The sequence below is a fragment of the Herpailurus yagouaroundi genome, unplaced genomic scaffold (genome assembly GCF_014898765.1).
Source record: "Herpailurus yagouaroundi ecotype Mexico unplaced genomic scaffold, PumYag 161, whole genome shotgun sequence".
Lineage (NCBI taxonomy): Eukaryota > Metazoa > Chordata > Mammalia > Carnivora > Felidae > Herpailurus > Herpailurus yagouaroundi.
Window position 1 is genome coordinate 3,118,015 of NW_024412402.1, and position 19,107 is coordinate 3,137,121.

The window sequence follows — 19,107 nt, forward strand, 5'->3', positions numbered from 1 at the left end:
AGGGGACCAAATGGAACAAGAAGGGGGAAGGAAGGGCTAATTCTCTCTTTTTGAGCAGGGACCTCCATCTTCTCCCATTCTTGCACTTCCGAGCTCCTGGTTCCCAGGCCTTCAACTCCAGGACTTGCACCAACAGCCCCTTTGCTCTCAGGCCTTTGACCTTGGACTGGGAGTGACATCACCGACCCTTCAGACTTTGACTAAATTATACCATTGGATTTCCTGGTTGTCCAGCTGGTGGACAGCAGCTCCTGGGACTTCCTGGCCTCCGTGACCACATGAGCCAATTCCTATGATAAACCTTCTCTTACGTGTTTATCTGTGGGTTCTGTTTTGTCTGTAGAATGCTGCTGGTACAACAGCCATTACTGAAACAGTTCAAAAGCAACTTCCACTATCAATTGCTTTTACCCGATATGAGACGTAATAAGCTAGTCATTGCGGTCCACCCTAACCCCTGCCAGTCAGCCTGTGGCCTGCCAGGTTTCGCTTGTGGACCAGAGTTCTTTAGAAGCCTTACCAGAGGGGCGAGCAAGGCTTCAGTGGCTTTTTGCCAGGCTGCTTCTAGGCATTCCAGGAAAAGAAAAGAAAAAGTAGTAAGAAAAATAAGTTAGCAATTGAATGTATGAATGCTTTTTTACTGAAGAAGTTAAGATATAAATGCAATGCTTACAGAAAAGTTGGAGAGACTTTCAGAATCAGAGCTGCTTTATTGAGAAATATCTAGCGATTATCGTTAACTATGTGTGAAGAAAGGGGCAAACCGTAGGCCCTTTGCAAATCTACTTGGGTCCCTGATCTAGTCCACTTATTAATTTCGGGAACACTTTTCAAGTCACTGGGCTGTGCCTCTGTTCGTCTCCTCAAAATTCTTTCTTTGGGCATTGCAACCTGATTTGGAAAGAGGGTAACAAGGGCGGCCCTGAGGCATGGAGGTGGTGACCATGCGGTGTTCCGACTCTCGGCTTCATGTTAGATATGGTGGCTAACATATCACCGTATGTTAGTGATGGTGATCACTAACATATGCACATGTGCAGGATGTTCTGATAAGTTCTTCAGGGAAAAAAAAAAAAAAAAAAAAAGAATGACCCTCCCAACTAGTGAAGGACCTTTTGGTTCAAAAGTATGGTGTAAACTACTTTGGAATTTTAAAGGTGTTTTTTCTCTTTTTCCTGTGGAAATGACTTAAAGGGCGGCTCATTTCTGAGGCTAGTCTGCAGAAGTTTATTCAAACGTAACACACGACACAGGGATTCTCCGCAACCGACTGAGGTTTGTAATCATGTTTCCATTGGAATACATACAGGGGTTTCAACCTGAGATGGCAAAAACCTGTATCTTCTTTGACTGATTGAAAGTCATTCATTCATTAATCTGTCAATCACTAAACCAATTTTTATTGAGCATTGATTATGTTGCAGGTTCAGTGCCGAGTGCTGAGAATACAAGATGAGCAAGAAAGTCTACTGGGAAGTGTGACGTCACAAACGAAAATTACAAAATCATTTGAAAAGTGCTCTAAGCCCTTTCTCCTGAGCTCCAGACTCAGTCTTTCGTTTCCTGTTGAGCATCTCCACGTGGTGCCCAGGGACACCTCAGACTTCACATGCCCAGGACTGTACCCGTCCATCATCTTCTCTATCTTCTCTGCTAAACCTCTTCCTCCCTCTGCTTTCTCCCTCCCTTCCTTTGTATGTGTCCCATTGCAATTTGTAAAACTGTCTCCTAGCCAGTCACCCATCCTAGAAGCTGGAGAGTAATTCTGAACCCATTCAGCCCCCACTTTCCATCAGTCGCCGAGTCCTGCTGATATTATCTCTTCAAGAGTCCTACGTCCCACCTTCTCCTCCCTAACTCGGCTACTGTCCTCACCTGGAAGGCTGGTAAACTTCCCAAATGGAATCCCAGGCCGGCATTCCGACCCTCTCAAACACATCCTTCACAGAGCGAGATTTCCTGGGTTTTCTAACTGGAGGGCTTAGCAGAGTGGGACCCGCAGTAAATACTATTGTAATTAACCCTGTGTGTTCATGGAGATGAGAGGCATTGACAGGCCAGCTTTCGGAGTGGAGAGTGTTTTGTTTGTTTTATGCTCCTCTGGAAGATCAGTATTCCATTATCTCAAAGGTGACCGGGTCACTGGACATCTGGCTCACATAATCTAAATTTGTAAGAGATGATACAATGTACTGGTAAAAACACTGACATCTGGATCCAGTCATGCCGTATGTAATGCCTCTAAAATGACACTTGATGCTATTTTTTTTCTTCCTTTCCCTTCATTTCATTCATACAGAATGCCAATTTTCTACTCGAACAGTTAGGATTAAGTTTAGCAGAAAATGACAGAAAACCCCAAATAACAGTCCTTTAAAAAGATAGAAATGTGCTTTTCTCTCAAAATGATGACCAGAGAGGCAGTCTGGAGCTGGAGTGGCGCCCTGCCCACTCACCAAGGACCCCAGCTCCCGCTGTCACCACGCTCGGCTGCCTTCACCATACGGCTTCTGCCTCATGGCAAAAGGGCTGCCCCAGCTCCAGCCATTGTGTTCGCATTAAAGCCAGGAAAGGGGGTAAAGGAAAAGGGAAGGGCATCTCCATTCCCTCAACAGGGAAGCCTCAGCAAGGGAGATGGTAGGCAGATGGCGTGGGCAAGCGGGGCGTCACCATCATGTAGCATCTGCACGAAGTCAGGGTACATGTAGAGTCAGTAGCACAGAGGCTGGGCCCAGACGAGAGGCCAAAGTCTGAGACAGACGAGGCCGAGAGATCTCAAGTGTCACCTCAGAGATGTCTGGCACAACCTAGCAGTCTCTGCCACACCACACCAAATCTGGATTACCCCCTCACCGACAAAGCCAGGGCGCCCCTGGGTACTCAAGGCCCAATACCCAGATGCTTGCACAACCCGGCTAGTAGCAACAACAGCAGTTAGCAACCAGCTGCACTAGGCCTGGTGACCCGCTAAGAGCTTTGCAGGTACTATTTCATTGAATTCTCACAACAAACGTGGCTGGAAGGTACTATTTCCTTCTTGCTTGCTTTCTCTTTCTTTTCTTCCTTCCTTTCCTTTCCTTTCTCTCTCTTTCTTTCTTCCTCCTTTCTTCTTTCTTTCTTTCTTTCTTGTATTTAATTTATGTGTGAAGAAACAAATGGAAATATTCACATACCTGGTCATCAGTGAGGTCAGGATCTACACTCAAGAAACCGGGCTTCCATGCCGAATCATGAGAGAGTTGTAAAATCAGCGTGGGGTTACAAGAAGGTATTTTCCAGGAAAGGAAACTTCATGATCTTAAAGAACATGTCAGTATCTGATGGAAAAACCTACTGACTTTTTTCTTCTCCACCACAGAGCACACCCATCATTCCTACCCAGAAACTAGCAGCACCGTAAATGGCCAGGTTCTCCGGCTAGTGCAGATGCCTGGGTTCGTGTCTCCTTGCCAGGCTGGCCCCTTTATTCATCCTTTTCTCCCAGAGGGTCCAAGTGTGACCCTAGCTTTCTTCTAGCATCGCCCCACAGTCTCCAGCTGAGTTTTTGTCTCTCTTGGACGCTGAAAAGAGTGTCATGGTGTCTCCTCCCTTCCTCTTCTCTGTGCCAGAAAGTGACTGTGAGTGTTTCCGAGGAATTTTACAGCCTTCAAAAGAAGAAAAGAGTATAAGGGGTTGGAATAACATCATAGAGAAATTTCAAACTTAGAAGCAGCCTTAAAAGCTTAATAGTTATACCACTTACTCGTTTTTCCTTGGGATGCAAATGTAACTAGGTCAGACTCTCTAAGGTTCCTTCTTTTCTCTGGCCCATCATTTTGGTAAAAACTGGATCCGGACAATCCAGTTCCTCCATCTCTCATTTGCTCCCAGAGCTGGAGCCTCCGGGATCAGCTTCCTTTGATGAGGAAGGCATCATCCTTCTTCGACCTCCAGCCGGTCTCCTCTGTAAGTCTGTATGGGAAAAAACACAGATACTTACAAAGCAGGTTGTCAAAGCCTCAGGTACGATTTATTTAAATGTCAAGGAAAACTCAGACTGCCAGTCTTTACATCCGTCAAGTCATTCTTCACACGAACATGCAAACCAAGGTGTCTTTCCTTTGCTGTTGCTTTACTCTCCGTCTGTTTTCTGGACTCCAAGGTAGCAGCACCTCCTCATTCAGCAACCTTTTGCAAAGCACCTGCCAAGAACCAGGCACTGTGGAGGGCACGGGGCGTCACATACGTCACACACTCGTCCCTACCCTTTCGAGGCCACTCCTCATCTTCCCAACACGTCTTTACAACAGACTGCATTAGCTAGGGAATATGCACAGTATTTGCTTTCAAATCACAGTTTGGATTGTTTCCCTGAGTAGGCTCCTGTAGACCTTATTCATGGCGTATTTATTCACTTGTTAGCCTCAACTAGTGCCACTTTTTTTTTTGTCTGCGGTTTAACCATTTTTCTTTCTGAATACCCCCACTGAAAGCTGATCTAACATTATCCTATGGACGTTGACCCTTGTCTGAATTATCTTCAGGGCCAAGGGTCCTAATGCATCACAGACTGTCAGACCACACATTGGTGCTGGACCATCAGGTACACATCAGTCGTGTGGGTAAAGGTCAGAATCATCAGATAAAGACCCAGAAGACTCACGCACAAAAATGAAAAGGCTCTAGCACTCAACCTGTGTCTGAGTTTTGTCCCTGATATAACACAATTAAAAAACAGGGAATCTAGGGGCACCAGGGTGGCTCAGTCAGTTGGGTGTCCGACTTCGGCTCATGGTCCGTGAGTTCGAGCCCCGTATCTAGCTCTGTGCTGCCAGCTCAGAACCTGGAGCCTGTTTTGGGTTCTGTGTCTCCCTCTCTCTCTGTCCCCTCCCCCTCTCATGCTGTGTCTCTCTCTGTCTCTCAAAAAAACAGCAAAAAAATTTTTTTAAGTTAAAAAAAAAAGCAGGGAATCTATTTCTTAGACTTACCTAAAAATATCTAAAAATAGATTCATCTAAAAATCTATTTAAAACAGAGATCTAAACAGGCTGTAGATCCTAGAATGCCTCTTCACAGTTTTAACTATTATAGTCTATAAAATTATACTTGGTATTTGTAGCTAAATAATTGTCACTTCTTACCAGGTGATAATTTCTACTGGAGACCTATAATTAAGTGAAAAAGAAATAAGCCAAACACATTACGTGAAAAAGAAAGAAGAATTTGTCACTTCACAAGCTGTGCCTTAAACATCTTACCAAATTTTTACATGTTCGTGTATCAGAATCAGAGACTATAGTAGGTAATTTGTCTATTAGCAAAAGAAAAATTGTGAGATTGACAAAGAATTGTAATGCACTGTTAATGAATGTTAATGATACTACTCTCATAAAAGGGATGCGTTGGTTTTTACTTTTTTGAAAAGCTGATTCATATCTTTTAAGTAGGATGTCATATCAAAATGATAGTTTCCTTCAAGGAATTTCCTTGTTTCCTTAAATAGTGAGGGGGGGGGGGAATGGTGTTAAAATTTAAAAGCTCTCTAGGCTTCAATACTTTGAAGAATGTGGTAAGTAAGATAAGCTAGCAACCATATACTTTTATGTATTTCCAATGAGATGTAAGTTGGTTCGGTATTGCTGAAAAAAAGTCTGACACCGTATCAGGAGTCCTCAATGTATTCATATTCTTTGATCATTAATCTATGTCTAAGAATTTACACTAAAAAATAAGGAAATGGTTTAATACACACACATACAAATACGTTTAACACAGCATTATACATATTAGTGCAAGCTTGAGGACAACCTAAATGTCCCAAACAAGAAAAGTTAGGGGTGTGGCTCAGTCAGTTGAGTACTGACTCTTGATTTTGGCTCAGGTCATGGTCTCAGGATTGTGAAATCAGTACCCACATGGGGCTCCAAGCTAAATATGGAGCCTGTTTAAGATTCTCTCTCTCTCTCTCTCTCTGCCTCTCCTCTGCTAATTTTCTCTGTCTCTCTCTCTCCAAAAAAAAAAAAAAAGTTAAAAAAAAGAGAAATTAAATAAATTATGGCCTATCCATTACAATGTAATGTTTAGTATACAACACAAAAATTGCATTTTTGAAATGACATGTAAAATATAATTACATGTAAAAGTGCTAAAATTTAACATGCTACATGATAAAATCAAGATATAAAACATTACATGCAATGTAATCCCAGTTAAAAATTATTATGTTTCTATATGCATGAGAAGGTCTGGAAACAAAAATAGTGGCTGTTATTCCTAAGCAGTAAAAAATACACTTAAAATTTTGAAAATATTGTCCACATTCTCTCAAGTAACTTTTAATGACAAGATATTATTAAATCACATTTAGACACCTTAAATATAATCTTTACTTAACAATATAACTTTTATACTTTTTTTTTTTTAATTTTTTTTCAACGCTTATTTATTTTTGGGACAGAGAGAGACAGAGCATGAACGGGGGAGGGGCAGAGAGAGAGGGAGACACAGAATCGGAAACAGGCTCCAGGCTCTGAGCCATCAGCCCAGAGCCTGACGCGGGGCTCGAACTCCCGGACCGCGAGATCGTGACCTGGCTGAAGTCGGACGCTCAACCGACTGCGCCATCCAGGCGCCCCTATACTTTTTTTTTAAAGTAGACTCCACATCCAGCATGGAGCCCAACACAGGGTTTGAACTCACAACCCTGAGATCAAGACCTGAGCTGAGATCAAGAGTCAGATACTTATTTGATTTTGGCTCAGGTCACGAGCTCACGATTACGGGATCAAGCCACGCATCAGGCTCTGTGCTGAACGTGGAGCCTGCTTAGGATTCTCTCTTTCCCTCTTTCTCTCTGGCCTGCCCCTGCTCGTGCTCACACGTGTTCACTCTCTCGCTCAAAAACAACAAAAAAGAGTCGGGCCCTTAACCAACTGAGCCACCCAGGTGCCCCTCTATCATTTAAATACTGTAAGCATAAAATTTTCAAAGGTTGGGTGAAACAGAAGCAAACTTGGATTGCTAACATTACATAACTCATGAACAAAGTGGGAGGAATGAAAAGAACAGTGCTCAACAAAGCATTATTATTTTTTGCTTTATTGAGCTGTAATATCCATATAATAAATTGCATATATTTAAGGTATAAAACGTTTTGACATATTTATACTCTCATGAAACCATCACCACGATGTGGATACTGAATGTTAATACCATTCTAAAATGTTTCCTTGTACATTTTCATAATCTATTCCTCACTTCCCCCAAACGAAGTTCAGGCAACCACTGCATTAGATTCTTGTTGCTACAGATTAGTTTGCATTTCCCAGAATTTTATATAAATGAACTCATTCACCTTGTACTTTTTGGCCATGCTTTTTTCAGCTTAGAATAATTACTCTGAGATTCATTCATGCTGTTACATGTATGAATAGTTTCGCTTTCACCATGGAATAGTGTTTCCTATATCATAATATGCTTATCCATTTGAGCATTCATAGACATTTGAGTTGTTTCCAGTTTTTGGCTGTTATAGACAGAGCATCCATGAGCATTTATGTATAAATCTTTGTGTAGAATGTACTTCTGTTTCTCTTGAGTAAATGTCCAGGTGTGGAATGGCTGGGTCAAATTATAGGTATGTGTACAACTTACCAAGAAACTGCCAAACAGGTTTTCACGGTGGCTGCACCTGTTCACATTTCCACCAGCAGTGTATGAGAATTCCAGTTTTTTCCTACTCTCACCAACACTTGATATTGTCAGCCTTTTTAATTGTTGACAATCTAGTAGTTGTGTAGTGATATCTCATTATGATTTTAATTTGTAATTTGTATTTCTTTAGTGGCTCATGATGACCTTTTCATGTGTTGTCATCCATGTATCCTCTTTGCTAAAGTGTCTGTTCAATTATTTTGTCCATTTTAAATAAAGGTCACCTTCTGATTGGTTTTTAAGAGATATTTTTATATTCCAGATAAAGTCTTTTGTATGATAAAGGTTTTGCAAAGATTTTCTCCAAGTGTGTGGCTTGCTTTTTCATTTTCATGCCAGTCTTAAAAAAATTTTTTTTTTTAATATTTATTTATTTTTGAGAGACAGAGAGAGACAGAGAGACAGAATGTGAGCAGGGGAGGGATAGAGAGAGGAAGACACAGAATCCGAAGCAGCCTCCAGGTTCTGAGCTGTCAGCACAAAGCCCAATGCGGGGCTCCAACTCACGAACCACAAGATCATGACCTGAGCTGGAGTCGGATGCTTAACCGACTGAGCCACCCAGCTGCCCCCATGGCAGTCTTTTATTTATTTATTTATTTATTTATTTATTTATTTATTTATTTTCAATGTTTATTTATTTTTGGGACAGAGAGAGACAGAGCATGAACGGGGGAGGGGCAGAGAGAGAGGGAGACACAGAATCGGAAACAGGCTCCAGGCTCTGAGCCATCAGCCCAGAGCCTGACGCGGGGCTCGAACTCACGGACCGCGAGATCGTGACCTGGCTGAAGTCGGACGCTTAACCGACTGCGCCACCCAGGCGCCCCATGGCAGTCTTTTAAAGAGCAAAAATTTTTTATCTTGATGAAGTACAATTTAGTATTTTTTTTCCTTTTCACTTAGTGCTTTTTGTGTCATATTTAAGAACACTTTAACAAACCAAATGTCACTAAGGTTTTCCCCTATGATTTCTTCTAGCTTTAATTTTATATTTAGGCCTATACCATAATAGATTTCAAGTTAATTTTTGCATATGATGTGAAGTAGATTTTGAGGTTCATTTTTGAGGGGTATAAGTTATCCAAATTTTCTAGTAGTATTTATTAAAAAGATTTTCCTGGGGCACCTGGGTGGCGCAGTCGGTTAAGCGTCCGACTTCAGCCAGGTCACGATCTCGCGGTCCGTGAGTTCGAGCCCCACGTCGGGCTCTGGGCTGATGGCTCAGAGCCTGGAGCCTGTTTCCGATTCTGTGTCTTCCTCTCTCTCTGCCCCTCCCCCGTTCATGCTCTGTCTCTCTCTGTCCCAAAAAAATAAATAAATAAACGTTAAAAAAAAATTAAAAAAATAAAATAAAATAAAAAGATTTTCCTTTCCTCATTGAATTGCCTTAGTACCTTTGTATAAAACCAACTGAATTTATTTCTAGACACTCTTCCTAAATGTCTATTTTATGCCAATTCTGCACAACTTTGATTACTGCAGATTTATCATTTTTTTAATGTTTGAGAGAGAGACTGTGGGTGGAGGAGGGGCAGAGAAAGAAGGGGAGAGAGAGAATCCCAAGAAGGCTCTGTGCTATCAGCACGGAGACCAACTCGGGGCTTGATCTCACAAGCCGTGAGATCACGACCTAAGTCAAAATCAAGAGTCGGATGCCTAACTGAATGAGACACCCAGGTGCCCCTAGTAATTATGAAATCAAATGGTGTGTATCTATTAACTTTATTTCTTGTTTTGAGTATTTGAGGTACTTTGCATTTTCATATAAATTTTAGAATCAGTTTATGAAAAGCTACAGAAGACAAAAATTAGTGGTTTTGATTGGGATTTCACTGAATTTAAAGATTAACTTGGGAAGAATTGATATTTTAACAATACTGATTCTTCTAATTTATGAAAACATTTTATGTCTCCATTAATTTAAGTCTTCTCTAATTTCTCTAAGCAATGTTTTATAGTTTTTGATGTATAGGTCTCACACATGTTTGGACAGCTTTATCCCTAAATATTTAATATTTCTGCTGCTATTATAAATGGCATTGATTTTTAAATTTCAAGTTGAGATTGTTCTTCACTAGTATATAGAAATATGCTTGATTTTTATATATTAATCTTGTATCCTGTAACATTGGTACATTCAATTATTAATTTTAGTACATTTTTTTTTGTAATTCCATCAGATTTTATATAGGTGATCATGTTGCCTGTAAATAAAAATAGCTTTATTCCTTTCTGATGTGTGTATTTTATTTCTTTTTCCTACTTTATTGCATAGCCTAAGATCTCCAGTACAGTCTTTTTATGCTTTTTCCCTTTTAATTTAATTATTTATATTTTTAGAGCAAGTGAGCCTGTGAGCATGTGCAAGTGGAGGAGGGGCAAAAAAAGAGAGGGAGAGAGAGTCTCCAGCAGGCTCCACACCCCATGTGGAGCCCAATGTAGGGGCTCCACACGGGGGTCAATCTCATGACTCTGAGGTCATGACCTGAGCCGATCTCAAGAGTCAGACGCTTAACTTACTGGGCCACCCAGGCGCCCCTCTGGTATAATCTTAAGTAGAAGTAGTGAGAACAGATATCCTTGCCTCATTCCCAATGGTAGGGAAAAGGCATTCAGCCTTCGCTATTAAGTATGATATTAGCTATTGGTTGTCCTTTATGAGATTAAGGGAATTCCTTTCTATTTGTATTTTGCTGAGAGTTTTGTAATGGATGTTGAATTTTTAAATATTTTGAGCATTATTGAAGGTTTGAGCAATTACTTTAATTTAACCTTAATTTCTGCACCACATACATATGAGTAAGTCATCTTTGAGTTTTTTTTCTGTAAAATTTTCAAAGGCTTTATAGTATCTCCAACTAATAAAAATGATGAATTTTCTCACTCATATTAAACGATAAATTCTCAGCTTCTTTATGGCAGCTTCAATAATAAATAGAACCTTGAGTGATTTGAGATTGAGGACTATTTTCTCCCCACAAGAAATAATTAAAATTTTAGTTTTGGTATATTGTGACAACGAGGGAAGTTAATTAGGCAGCAATGACTGCAATGTGCTGATAAATACAGACATTTGGTTTCAAAGACCTATGTGTGTGACCACAAGTATGTATGGTAGGTGAGGTTTGGGTGGCGGTGCTGTGTCTGTTCTGCGCTCCTCTTTGAATAAGTGGAAGCCAACCTGCCATATAGACATTGTGGCTCTCTTTATTTATTGTAATGGGGCATCACAAAGCACAGATTTTAAGGGATGTGGACTAAGGTAAAGTTGGCCTTGATGTAGACTAATGAAATCAAAAGAACCATTGAAAATAAAACTCCCCAAACACCCAGAATCAAAAAGCTGATACCAAAGACCCATTGTTTCTTATCATAGGTGCATAATGTACCATTTTCTGAAAATACACAAAGATAGTATCATAACTTCCAGGCAGATTGTCAGGAAATCCTCTTTAAAAAAAAGAAAGAAAGAAAACAGCCACACCTAATTTACTATTATTTGAAAAAAACCCCATTGGTTTGTGTGATAAAGACTAAAATAGACCGATTATACACCTGGCCAGCAGCCAAGCCCTTCTTCTGTGAACTCTGAGATAATGGACCGTCATTGTTCAGTTTGTTATCATTGCCAATTCCTGCCAGACTGGTCCTCAGCAGTTACGTGGGCTTCTGCCACTTATCAAGCCTGACCCTTAAAAATCTCTCTCTACTTGTCCAAAACAACAATTCATTTGTTTAGTAGACATACATTTGACAAAATTTGCAAGGTTCACAAGTAATTGGTTAAGTTTCCACTCTTTGTAAATAGAGGGAAATGTCACAATTTTCCCTAAGGCAGCAATATAGCTGTGTAAAACCATATTGCCTCAGGGAAAGCAGGAAAATCAGCTACACTGATATTTGGTAGAGACACCTCCTTTCTTTAATTTGACAATGAATCATTTTAGATCTCACTAAAATACACATTTCCTATTATTTAAAGGAAGTCATATTTGGTTAAAACATCAGATAACAAACTCCAGCATGCAGAATTAGTGATAGTGTTACAAAATTATATAGCTTTAAAGCAAAAAGGGATGTGAATCACTCAGGGATCTGAGAAGTTCTTGTAGAAATCTTATGCCAGCTTTGGTCTCCTGGAGATGAAGATTTCATTGTGTCCTTTGGTCTTTGTACCATTTAACTTCTATACTACCAGGGTCAGAAAGTTCTTTTGTCGAGATTTCTTTTTGCATTTTAATCACAAAATCCTCCTGTCTGCTCTTTTTAGGAATAGGATCTTTTTTCTCAGTTAGACTCTAAACCTGCTCCTCGGAGATGGTCCTATATATAAGTGTGCTTCCTTCTGATGTGGGTGTGTAAGTCTATGTTACAAAACAGACTGTAAGCGAGAAAGATAGGAAGACAAATAAAAACAGAAGGAAAAAGTCTACATTCAGTTCCTAAATTCACCTTGGAAAATTCTGAAAAGTGAGCCCAGAAATAAAAATTAAAGAAGAGAAAGACAGGAAGTAGGAATGTAAATACTGACATATTAGTCACAGAAAATTATGATGGATTTTTGTTAGTGTCCTACTTGACTTGCTTACATTCTGCAGAAGAGATTAAGGAAAGGCAACATATAACATCTTAATACAAAGGAAGAAAAAGTATCTTTTTTAAAGGTAGGAATCTACTTCTAAAATGTCCCTCAACCTCTGGCAATTTGAGAGTTGAGCGAACAGCCAGCCGTGTGTCCCGTCAGTGAGACTGGCTGAGCTGGTAGGCAAGCTGAGTTATGGGAACTTTCTCTGGCTTCCTCAAAGCTCTTACACATCCCAGGAGTTCACAACAATATTTGTCCACGAGTTCCATGGATCATCTGTGGGGTTGAGTCCCAGTGTTTTCCTCAAGGCTGTAATCTCCAAGACCCCACTCCCTGTGAAGGAGGAGGAAGAAATGACAGGGCAGGATCCAGGATTGGGAGTGGGTTTGCTTCCGTGGCCATGTTAACAGCCTGAGCAATTGTGGACAGTGCTTATGAACTCGGCCACTGCCCCACCCCCAGTGGGTCACCTACCTTCTTGTGCTTCCAGATATCCTGTGGCTTAATATGAGGCACTAATCTAACTGTAGTGATCATTTCACAATGTATACAGATCTCAAATGATCATTTCACAATATATACAGATCTCAAATGACCATGTTGTACACCTTGAACATAACACCAATGTTATATGTCAACTGTATGTCAATAAAGCTGGAAAAAACTAAATAAAGGCACTGAAGACTATTTATTTCAGGGGCCGTTCTAAGATATGACGGCAGGATTTCCTGCCAGAGAAGACAGATGCTTTTCTTTAGAATAATAAACATTCCACAATTCCATAGAGGCAATCCTTTGTTTGTTTCTCCAGCCGGACGATGGGAAGTCACAGGCCTCACGCCCAAGGCCGCTGTGTGAGCACAAACTTCCAGAGAAAGCACAAAGGAAAGGTAGAAATCCCTAGGAAGAGAGGTAGGACTGTGCCCTGCGGTCCAGAACCCCTCCCCACCGTTTCTCTCGGCCGCCAACGATTCCCTGGCTCTAAGGCCATCGCCACCCTGCGTGCTTCTGCAGCATTTCCATTATTTACCCTGATTTAGGTGTGGGAAATCACTTTCCCCCTTGGTTCAGCTGGGACCTGATTGGAATTAAAAATCAAAACAAAACAAAACACTGAAGGAAAAGCAAGCAAATATAAGAGCAGAGAAATGGATAGATTTACATAGATTTTTTTTTTTTTTTATCCTAATCTCACCGAGGTCCGGGCTGCTTAGCTTGGCTCCGTTTGTAGAGTTTGCCAAGCTCCGGTGCTGTTTCTTGGCCTCCACGCCGTCTGGCCTGATGGCGTTCGAGGCTGGATGGAGCTCCTCAGATTTCTGGTGCAGTGTTACTTTGGAACAAACGATCTCTGGTGGAATCTCAGGAAGGATTTTTGGTTCCTTTCTGGCACTTACTTCCGTGCCTATTCTCTGGGATCAGCCCTGGGATTGTCAGCTGCAGCTTGGGGCTCAAATGCTTTTCTTCTCATGCCACTCCCTCGCCTCACTTCCCCCCAACCCCAACTCTGTCTGCCCAGCTTTGCCTCTCTTTCTAAGTAGGAAAAGCATTTGCCTCGCTGACCTGAAAGGATCCGGCTCCATTTATGTTCAGCATCGCCATTCTGGTTAGTCTTCATGACTCTGGCCCTTGGAAATCCTGCTTTGCTCTAATCCCTTCTTTTCTGCCTCATTGGTCTGTCTCAAGTGGGTTGTTAGGGCTGGGTTTACCCTTTGGGGGAAATACAGCACAGTTTCTAAGTTATAGTCTCCATCAACATCTGTAGGGTGATCCCTACATATCAACACGACCAGGTTGGGTGGCTGTTCTGTTCACACCTTCTATGTCTTCACCAATTTTCTGTCTAGCTGTTCCACTGGTCACTACAAGAGGAGCTCTGAAGTCTCCAACTGCAACTGGTGAACTCCCTCTCCTTTCTGTTCTGTCAGTTTTGACTTCATATTTTTGGGGGCCGATTTTAGATATTCTTTTACAATTTTTTTTAAACCAGAACATTTATTGTATGACTAATCACTGAAATCCTTCAGATGAACTGGATGCTGCAACAGCTGCCCTCTTGTTCCTTCGTGGAATCCAGGTCGGAATCTGTGGTGTGTAATTTTTAGGTGCCTCATTTGACCGGTCCCAGTGCTATTTCTTCCTTTAGCCTTGGCACTCCAGTTATACTTTCTCTTCCGCTTGGCAAGATAGCCACATTTGCCACAGGTTGACTTCTGAAGGTGGTAGGCCTTCAAGCCACAGCGGCGGCTAAACGCATGCGTCTTATTGCGGTGCTTTCCAAACGTTGATGTCCCCTTCGTCATCTTGTTTCCGCGGCTCAGACCAAAGAGCTCTGTTTACAATTATTAAATCTTGACTGACTTATCAATCAAAGGTCATGAGAAATAGTTTTCTTAGAGTATATTTTGAACGATATATCCGGCCCAGCTACTATACACTTTGTTTGCGTTATGTATCTCTTCCCATCCTTTTGCTTTCAACCTGTTTTGAGTCTTTGCATCTAGGGGCGCCTGGGTGGTTGAGCGTCCAACTTCGGCTCAGGTCATGATCTCACAGTCCGTGAGTTCGAGCCCTGCGTCGGGCTCTGTGCTGGCAGGTCAGAGCCTGGAGCCTGCTTCGGATTCTGTGTCTCCCTCTCTCTCTGCCCCTCCCCCATTCATGCTCTCTCTCTCTCTCTCTCTCTCTCTCTCTCTCTCTCAAAAATAAATAAGCATTAAAACATAAAATGAGACCAAGTTGTCCACACCCAGACAAGGGGAGAATCTTAGATATATGTTTTTTTTTTCCTCAAGGGTTTCTCCTTGTCCAGGTAATAGACATTTTTCTATTTTATCCTACTTATGATTATTTGAGCTTCTCGGATCTGCAGATTTAAGTTTTCCATCAAATTTGAGAAGTTTTTGGCCATTATTTCTTTGAATATGTTTTCCTGCCCCATTTTGTCTCTCGTTTCTTTCTGGGATTCCTATTTCGTGTTTGATGTTTGTCTCACAAGCCTTCGGGGCTCTCTTCACTTACCCTGAATCTTTTTTTCATTCTGCTCTTCAGACTGAATAATTTCCAGTGCTCTATTTGGAGCTCACTGATACCTCCTTCTGCCATCTCCAATCTGTTGTTGAACCCATTTAGTGATTTTTTTGGAAAATGTCAGTGTGGTTTTTTGCAACTCTAGAATCTGTGTGTGTGTGTGGTTTCTATTTCTCTTCTGACATCCTTGAGCTGTTGAATTGTCATATTTCCTTTAATTATTTCAACGTATTTGTCATAGTTGCTTTGAGATCTTTTCCTGATAAAGTCGACATCTGGGCTGACTAGAAGTCAGTTTCTATCAAATACTTTTGTCTCTCAAGTATGAGTCACACTTCCCTGTTTCTTTCCACGTCTCATAATTTTTTTGTAGAAAACTGGACCTTTTAACTAAATGTTGTAGCAACTATGAATTTTGACGTATTTTTTTGTAGTACTGCGGAATTACCTTCCCCCACAGTACGCAGCTGCTGACGTGTCTGCTGAGATTTTTTTAATTGTAATTTTTATTTCCCGCAGCCTGATTTCCTAGGGTTTCCTTTTATGTCTGCATCACTTAATAGTCAGCCGGTGACCCGGGCAGAGGTTGTTTTCAAACACCCCAAGCCTGCGAGGCCTCCACGCTCCACTGATCCATCCATGTGGCGGGTCAGCAGTACATTCGAAGCTTAGCCGGTTGTCACGTGTCCTTCGGTGTTGCTTTCTACGGAGCTCTGCTGGGTCTCCTCTGTGCATGTGTGGAGAGTGTACTTAGCATGGCGGAGATGAGTTAATGCTTCAGCGTCACCCTCAGATGCAGACAAGTAAAAACCACAGAAGCGCGAGACACTGATACAGTCATGAAGAGGTGTCTTGGAAGAGGAAGAGCTGAAGAAATTACTTGTCAAATATCACGGGAGAGGAAACCATCACGGGGCCGTTCACTCAGTCACTGAGGAGGTAGTTCGTGTGTGTCTCTTAAAATGTTAGGCTTACCTCATTGTATTGTGACCCGGTGGTGCTATATATATTTTTAGTCCAACTTGTCAATATGGCATAAAATACCCTTTAATATCTAGTGTGGTGTCTTCTCACCAGCCTCCTTCTCCTCTTGGCATCCACTGCCGCACCCCCATGAGGTCCCCACATCTCCTGTAACTTCCTTCCACAGGCGTCGACTTGCCTGACCACCTTGGGCCCACAGAGAATGTTATACATTTTGTGACACCATTTCCAATTTCCGAAGCAAAGTATACTCAACTCTCTTGTGTGTTACAAACACAGGCTAAAGATGAAATTTTGTAAAGCAAAGTGCGGGGGGGGGGGGGGGGAGGAGGGGGTTTGGTTAAACATGATAGACTGAACAAAAGAAACGACTTAGGTCTTTTCTCCTGAAAACTCATTAGTCATTTAAGTGCCTTTTGGGAGAAGATAAAAAGAAGTGAAATAGTTTCTGCCCTCGAGCTCCAAAAAGATTCAGGCATGCAGTCTTCAGCAACGTTTGAAGGCACGGGTGTAGGGTTGGGCCAGACACAGGAAAGTGGTAGAAAGGAGCAGATGGTACACTCAACATCTGCTCCCCCAGCCTAGGACCCCTCCCTCACCTCTGCAGAAGCCTGGGGCGGAACTCACCCTCAGGAGAAACCGAACCTCACAGGGGGAGGCCTAGCCGAATACTGAAAAAAGGCATGTTTGGTGGGTATCAAATTCAAGTCAATAATAATTAGTGGGCTCTCCCAGAATCCTTAGAGGCAAGCTTATATTATACCCTCTAGACCACAGACTGGAGGATTTCTTTTATGTGAAACTGACGGCCCTAAGCTAAGGACTTTTACATGCTGATATGTGGAGGAGGCTGCCCAAAGAAAGGGCTGCATCCCTACTCAAGTAATCGATATCTACGCCCATCCATTGATGATCCTGCCCCTGCGTAAGGGCTGCCAATCAGCTATTTCTTTTCTTTCCTTCCCTACACCCCCCAACCTGAGCTGTAGAAATTATTTTTCACTGGGTAAGTCTTTAAAGTGAAAGAATATTAATTTTAGCTCTGACCAAAGCCTGGGCCCTGGGGCATCGCTCAGCCTCTCTCACCTCCTGAAGGGGTTTGGTGATGAAACATCACGTACCAACCCTCTGCCTCTGGACAGACTGCTTCAAACCTTGTTAGCTGAAAAGAGCTCATGCTTCAGGAGACTCTACCAGATGATTTGCCTTTGAGGTATAGATCATTCTCATCAAAATTAGTATCCCAAGTTGCCTTGTTTGTGCTCTAAGAGTTTCCAGTAGGTAATTTACTTACAGTAAACGATCTGCTCCCTCTGCAGACCTGGAATCAGCCAGTGCAAGAAAACTCCTAACGTGAACAGCCTCATGTTCCTCTTAGAAAAGGGACAAAGAGAACATTCTCCTTTTCTATTACTCAGGGAGAAAACAAGCAACAGACAGCAGAGGCTGGAGCGATGACAGTGGAGCCTGGTGACAGGCCAACCTACGGCAGGGCCCCCGGCTGCTGATGAGGGGACAGTGGCAGATGCGGTCTCTATGGAACCGGTGGCAGCTTAGGTGATACGCAGTGACACGGCATCTTCTCATGGTGAAACCAGCAGCGACAGGGGCTGAGGTGGCCGCGGCCCAAGGACGACGGACCTTGATGGTGTGGGACACGCAGCAGCTATTGGCAAAAGGCTGTGACACAGCTGCTGTGACACAGTTGCTGTGACTGTAAGAACTGGAAAGAGGAGAGGAATTCTTCCCAACGAGCAATGAGATCTATTCTCTTAATTCACAAGGGGGACGCTGCTGCCCGTAGAGCTCAAGGCCACCGTCAGTTTGTGGGGAGAGCTGTTTCTTACGGCTGTGAGCTGTGGACTCAGCTCTTCACAAACTTCCAGGTAAATCGTCTGCTCGGCTCAACGGTGTTTCTGGTAAACACTGTCTTATGTGGCCCAGGAACCCAGAAAAGGAGGAGGGTCGGGTGACTGGTTGCGACAGACAGGAGCTGCAGGTCTCTGTGTGACCTGAGTGGCAGTGTGACCCCAGTGGTGAGCCCCAGCCTTTGAGTTCCCTTTCTTGGTGACTGTGGAGGACAGTTCCCCGTCCCGCCCTCTCATGGGTGCACTGGCGTTGCTGTCCGCTCGGGGCCAGGCACGGAGAACCAGGGGGGGCTGCTGATGGGGGCGAAGATTCTGTGTGAGCAGGGGCTACAGACTCAGGAGCGGCTGGCCTCTTCCACGTTCTCTAACACTGTGACTGTCTTCTGTGTTGCTGACCAATTCCCCAGTGAATGGCCGTGAACCGGGTCTAGCCAGACAAGAAAGTTCTTGTTCTTTCAATCACCCAAGGCTCCAAATCTTCAGAACTTATTCCCTGGCTCTTCCCACACACGGTGCCCATCTGTCACACACGAGCGCGCAACCACCATATTCTGGCTCTAGAAAAACTGCTTAACTCCAATCTTAATCCTAATCCTTTTTACATTTTTGTCAGTGTCAGCTGGGCCTTCAGCAAGGCTTACCTAGTCCTGTTCTTGAGAATGAAATTTTTAAAGTTGAAAATACAAATCAAGTTTGTATATTAAGAGGATATACACACACATTTTTATTTACAATGAAAGTGGAGGCAGGATAGAGCGATGGAACCTTGCATCCGGGGAGGTAAGGGCCAATGTGGTCTGTGCCGTACGTTTTTGACCTAAGATACAATCCGGAGAGGGAGAAAAGCCTGCCAGGAAATAGTGGAGTCACAGTGAGCCAGGCTGGGGGGCCCTGGGCTGGTCATATTCAGGACCTTCAGAAAAGAAAAGAGCCAGGGTCCAGGCAGCTGAT

The 19,107-nt window shown here is 42.6% G+C and overlaps 1 non-coding gene and 1 pseudogene across 1 annotated transcript; one reads left to right on the forward strand and one right to left on the reverse strand.

Moving 5' to 3' along the window:
* Window positions 1–441: 441 nt before the first annotated feature.
* Window positions 442–574, forward strand: LOC121035698 (small nucleolar RNA SNORA52). The gene has a single exon (XR_005793035.1). It is a non-coding gene; the product is annotated as a small nucleolar RNA SNORA52 (small nucleolar RNA).
* A 13,502-nt stretch (window positions 575–14,076) lies between these two features.
* On the reverse strand, window positions 14,077–14,838 carry LOC121035358 (60S ribosomal protein L37-like; annotated as a pseudogene).
* Between the last annotated feature and the right edge of the window lie 4,269 nt (window positions 14,839–19,107).